The sequence below is a fragment of the Cebus imitator genome, unplaced genomic scaffold (genome assembly GCF_001604975.1).
Source record: "Cebus imitator isolate Cc_AM_T3 unplaced genomic scaffold, Cebus_imitator-1.0 Scaffold256, whole genome shotgun sequence".
Lineage (NCBI taxonomy): Eukaryota > Metazoa > Chordata > Mammalia > Primates > Cebidae > Cebus > Cebus imitator.
Window position 1 is genome coordinate 1,912,590 of NW_016107571.1, and position 6,244 is coordinate 1,918,833.

A 6,244-nucleotide genomic window follows, 5' to 3' on the forward strand; every position below is an offset into this window, starting at 1 on the left:
TAAGAATATATATACATATATGATTAGGAATATATGTGTATATATGTATATTCATATTCATCTTTGTTTTATAGTAGGCTTTCTGTTGATAGAGAACTCTGATGCTAATCCCTGGGGTCAGATTTGAAATGCAACAGAACAGGAAGTCATTCATAGAGGCCAGGAGGGCAACAAAGTAATCAGAGATGAACTCCTTCAAACATGTTTCACAGAGGCACATTAACAGAAATGCATGCTTGGGGATAATCTCAATTTTACCATTTTTTCAGACCATGGACTCTGGGCAAACTACTCTCTTTGAGTCTGTTTCTCTCTCTCTCTTTTTTTTTTTTTTTTTTTGAGATGGAGTTTTGCTCTTTGTTCCCCAGGCTGGAGCGTGATCTCGGCTCACTGCAACCTTTGTCTCCTGGGTTCAAGCGATTTTTCTGTCTCAGCCTCCCGTGTAGCTGGGATTACAGGTGCCCACCACCAGAGCTGGCTAATTTTTGTATTTTTAGTAAAGATGGGGGTTCACCATGTTGGCCGGGCTGGTCTCGAACTCCTGACCTCAGGTGATCCGCCCACCTCAGCCTCCCCAAGTGCTGGGATACAGGTGTGAGCCACGGAGCCCAGCCGAGTCTGTTTCTAAAACTAAAATGTAGCTAACATTTTGCAAGATTGTTGTGATGATTAACAACATTCAATGTAAGATGACTGTACATTGGAAATACTAGTGGTACTTGATTAATGAGAAAATTTTTTTGTTAGTCAGATGGGGCCTAATAGCAAGAACAAAGAATTCTTAAGCCATCTTTGGGATATTAGTTAATATTTTGGCATCTGTACCCAATTGACTTAATAAAGCTTATAAGATCTTTAAATTTAAACATTTCCATCAACTTCTAACCTTTTAACTTTTGGCCCTACACCTATTCAGCAAGAATGCAGTATGATTTTGCAGTCACCACTGTTACCCTCATTCTACTGTCAAATACAGCCAGCCCATGAATAATTTTTAACACTTATGGATTTAGTCCTTAATAAGCATTACCAACTAGAATTAAGATATTTTGGTTGGTAATGCTTATTAAGGTCTAAATCCATAAGTGTTAAAAATTAATCACGAGGTCAAGAGATCGAGACCATCCTGGTCAACATGGTGAAACCCCGTCTCTACTAAAAATGCAAAAAATTAGCTGGGCATGGTGGTGCGTGCCTGTAATCCCAGCTACTCAGGAGGCTGAGGCAGGAGAATTGCCTGAACCCAGGAGGCGGAGGTTGCGGTGAGCCGAGATCGCGCCATTGCACTCCAGCCTGGTAACATGAATGAAACTCCGTCTCAAAAAAAAAAAAATTAGCTGGGCGTGGTGGTTCATGTCTTACTCCCAGCTACTCGAGTGGCTGAGACAAGAGAACTACTTGAAATCAGTAGGCAGAGATTAACCGCGCATGCCTGTAATCCTAGCTACTCGGGAGGCTAAAGCAGAATTGCTTGAATCCGGGAGGCGGAGGTTGCAGTGAGCTGAGATCGCAGCACCACATTCCAGCCTGGGCGACAGAGCGAGACTCCGTCTCAAAAAAAAAAAAAGAGGTCTGCTTACATGGTTGGCTTCTGGCTGGCAACTGCGTGAACTTAGATTTCAGGAGGGTTCCCACCATTCCCTAAATGATAATAGTGAATCATTGTGCCTAAACTGTGTAACCAATACAATTTTTTTTTCTTTTGAGATGGAGTCTCACTCTATCGCCCAGGCTAGAGTGCGGTGGCGCTATCGCAGCTCACTGCGACCTCCGCCTCCCGGGTTCAAGCAATTCTCCTACTTCAGCCTCTCAAGTAGCTAGGATTACAGGCGTGCACCACCACACCCGGCTAATTTTTATATTTTTAGTAGAGACAGGGTTTCACCATGTTGGCCTGGCTGGTCTTGAATTTCTGACCTCGTGATCTGCCTGCCTTGGCCTCCCAAAGTGCTTGGATTACAGGCGTGAGCTACTGCGCCCGGCCAACAATACAATTTTTATGCCGAACATTTGCTTTCTTTTCAGGAGCCTGGAATTTTGATATATGCTAGGCAGAGAGTACTTAGGTGACCAGCCCCCTTGGGCACTGAGTCTCTACTGAGCTTCCTGAGTTGGCAGCATTTCACACATGTTGTCATAACTCATTGCTGGAGGAATTAACTGCACCCTGTGTAACTTCACTGATAGAAGAATTCTTGCGAGCTTCTGCCTGGTTTCTTCTGGACTTTGCCCCATCCTCCTTTTGCCTTGTTGAGTCAGCTTTGTATCCTTTCACCTATTCACTTTAATAAACCACGTGAGTACAGCAACTAAATGCTTAGTCCTGTAAGTCATCCTAGTGAATTATCAAACCTGATCAGCAAGCGGGACACTCAAGAGAGTTGATGGTGTAGGTCCAGTTGAGTCCAGAGGCCTGAAAACCAGAAGTGCTGATGGTGTAAGTTTTAGTCTGAGTTAGAAGGCCTGAGAATCAGGAGAACCATTTGTGTAAGTTCCATTCTGAGTCTGAGTCCAAAGTCAGGAGAAGACTGATATCTCGACTCCAAGACAGTCAGGCAGTGAGAAATTCTTTCTTAGCCTTTTATTCTATTTAGGCCTTTAATGGATTGCATGAGTCCCATCCACATTGAGGAGGGCAGTCTTCTTCACTCAGTCTACTGATTTAAATACTGATCTCATCCAGAAACACCTTCACAGACACACCCAAAAATGATGTTTAGCCAAATACCCTAGCATCCCATAGCCCAGCCAAGTTGACACATAAAATTAACTATTATAGAGGTGTCCTGGGACTCCCCCATACAAGCATACTTCAGTTTTGGCTCCTTACAGACTAGAAAATCAGCCTTCTCCAGCCTCAATCTCTTCCCAGCATTTCTTATGTTTCATTGATAAATTGGGTACATTATATCCTACCTCAAAGGGTGCTGTGAAGAATAAATGAGAATGTATGTTCATTTGTTTCATTCAATAAACAGTAGCTTCCTATGTGCCAGACTCTGTGCCAGACAGAGGGGATATGTAGTAGACACAGGGTGGCATGAGATGTGGCCCAAGGGGTAAGCAGGGGCTAAGTCATGCAGGGGTTGGGAGGTCATGGTTATAACTTTCTTGATTAAATTTTTTTTGAGACAAGATCTCACTTGGTCACAGCCCAGACTGGTGTACAATGGCACAATCTCAGCTCACCGCAACCTCTGCCTCCCAGGTTCAAGTGATTCTTGTGCTTCATCCTCCGGAGTAGCTGGGATTATGTGTGCCACCTTGCCCAGCTAAGTTTTTTAGATTTTTAGTAGAGATGGGTTTTCACTATATTGGCCAGGCTGGTATTGAACCCCTGACCTCAAGTGATCCACCCATCTCAGCCTCCCAGAGTGCTAGGATTACAGGTATGAGCCACTGCGCCCGGCCATAACTTTTTAATTCTAAATCCTGTTCATAGTGGCTCACACTTACAATCCCAGCACTTTGAGAAGCCAAGGTGAGTGGATCACCTGAGGCCAGGAGTTTGAAATCAACCTGGCCAACATGGCAAAACCCTGTCTTTATGCAAAAATTAGCCAGGTGTTGTGGTGCAGGCCTGTAATCCCAGCTACTTGGGAGGCTGAGGCATGAGAAGTGCTTGAACCTGGGAGGGAGAGGTTGCAGTGAGCCAAGATGGTGCCACTATGCCCCAGCCTGGGTGACAGAGCGAGACTCTGTTTCAAATAAATAAATAAAAATGCAATGAGAAGCTCCTTAGGAGAGGTTTAGCATTGTGCCTGGTAAACAGCAAGCACTCAATACATGCTTGCTGTTAAGGATTACCACCAAGATGCTCTGACAATATCTAAAATCAAACCCAGTCATCTTTTCCCTGTTATCTTTTGAGTTCACTGCTTTTTTTCTAAGGCACCCAGTTCTATCACTTAGACTAGAAAATTCAATCATCTTTAATTCTTCATTCTTTTATTCTCTAACAATTTGCTTTTTTTTTGTCTCTCACATTTGATCCTGAATTAATGATCTTGTGGAGCCTATTTCTTCTCTAAAATAGGGATAATACCTTGTAAGAGTGAGGATAAAATGAGGTAAATGAATGTAAATTGCTTAGCATGTGGCAAAAGCTCACTAAAGATTGGCTGTTATTACTATGGGCTAGGAACTGAAGATACATAGATGAACAAAAGGAAGCTCACCCTGAAAAAAATGAGCTGTTTCTAAAAATTAATTTTTTTTTCTTTGAGATGGGGTCTCTGTTGACCAGGCTGGAGTGCAGTGGTACAATGTGGGCTCACTACAACCTCTGTCTCTTGGGCTCAGGTGATTTTCCTGCCTCAGCCTCCCACAGTAGCTGGGATTGTAGGTGCTCGCCACCACACCCGGCTAATTTTTATATTTTTAATAGAGACAGGGTTTCCTCATCTTGACCAGGCTGGTCTTGAACTCCTGACCTCAAGTGATCCACCCACCTTGGCCTCCCAAAGTGGTGGGATTACAGGCATGAGCCACTGTGCCTGGCCACTACAAATTAATCTTAAAGCTCCACCTTTACTCTCACCTGCTCCAAAATCCAATCTGCTAACAGGAAAAAGCCTAGGTTTCTTAAAAAGCAGATATTCAGGTTCCCTGAGTTAGCTGCTCTACCTTTCAGACTAAACAAAGGCATTTGCTATTACACCTCCTACCTCACAGACTAAACAAACTAAAGCATTTGCTATTACATATTCCTTTGGTTTATCCACCTTTACCACTGCCATTTCCTCTTCCTGGAAACCCCATATTCCTTTACTGCAAACATCCATTCATTCTATCTTTGAAGGCTCAGTTCATACTACAAAACTCTTTTGTGGGGCCAGGCATGGTTGCTCACACCTGTAATCTCAGCACTTTGGGAGGCCAAGGCAGGAGGATTGCTTGAGGTCAGGAGTTTAAGACCAGCCTGGGCAACATGGCAAAACCCCATCTCTACTAAAAATACAAAAATTACCAAAACCTAAAATGCAATAAAATAAATGAATGGGAAAAAAAGAAAAAAAAATAAAAAAATAAAAATAAAATAAAATAAAAAAGTTCAAAAAAAAAAATACAAAAATTAGCCAGACGTGGTGGTGTGTGCCTGTGGCCCCAGCTACTTGGGAGACTGAGGCACAAGAATCGCTTGCACCTGGGAAAGTAGAGGTTGCAGTGAGTCAAGATTGCATCACTGCACGCCAAACTGGGTGATAGAGCAAGACCGTGTCTCCAAAACAAAAAAATAAAGAAAACCTCTTGTACTAGTTATATACTCATCTATTCAGAAATTATTCAGTGCCTACTCTGTACTAGGAACTGTTCTAGGTGCTGAAGATACATATGTAAATAAGACAAAGGGGCTGGGTGTGGTGACTCACACCTAGAATCCCAGCACAGGGGAGGCCGAGGCAGGTGGAATCGCTTGAGGCCAAGAGTTTGAGACCAGCCTGGCCCAACATGGCAAAAGACCATCTCTACTAAAAATACAAAAATTAGCTGGGTGTGGTGGCATGTGCCTGTAAATCCAGCTACTTGGGAGGCTGAGGCACAAGAATTGCTTGAACTTGGGAGGTGGAGGTTGCAGTGAGCCCAGATTGTGCCTCCGCACTCCAGCCTGGACGACAGAGAGAGACTCTGTCTCAAAAAAAACAGAAAAAAAGAAAAAGCTTGTGCCCTTAAAGTATCTACACCAGTGGGGAAGTCAGACATAAAACAACATGTATACTATATGTCAGGTATTAGTAAGTATGGCGAAGACCATACATATATATCCCTTCTCTTCAAGTACAAGCTCGTGCTGGGTGTGGTAGCCTACACTTGTAATCCCAGCACTTTGGGAGGGTGAGGTGGGTGGATCCAAAGGTCAAGAGATCGAGACCATCCTGGCCAACATGGTGAAACCTTGTCTCTCCTAAAAAAAAAAAAAAATACAAAAATTAGCTGGGCATGGTGGTATGTGCCTGTAGTCCCAGCTACTTGGGAGGCTGAGGCATGAGAATTGTTTGAACCTGGGAGGCGGAGGCGGAAGTTGCGATGAGCCGAGATCACCCCACTGCACTCCAGCCTGGCAACAGAGGGAGACTGTCTCAAAAAAAAAAAAAAAAAAAAGTGCAACGTGAGAGATGGGAAAGTTCTTCAACGTTTATATCTCAGACTACATTATAAGGAGTTACAGTCTCTTGCTCTATGGCCATTATCTGCTTATTAGCATACACATATACCCATGTGTATATATTTTGAAAATCAGTTA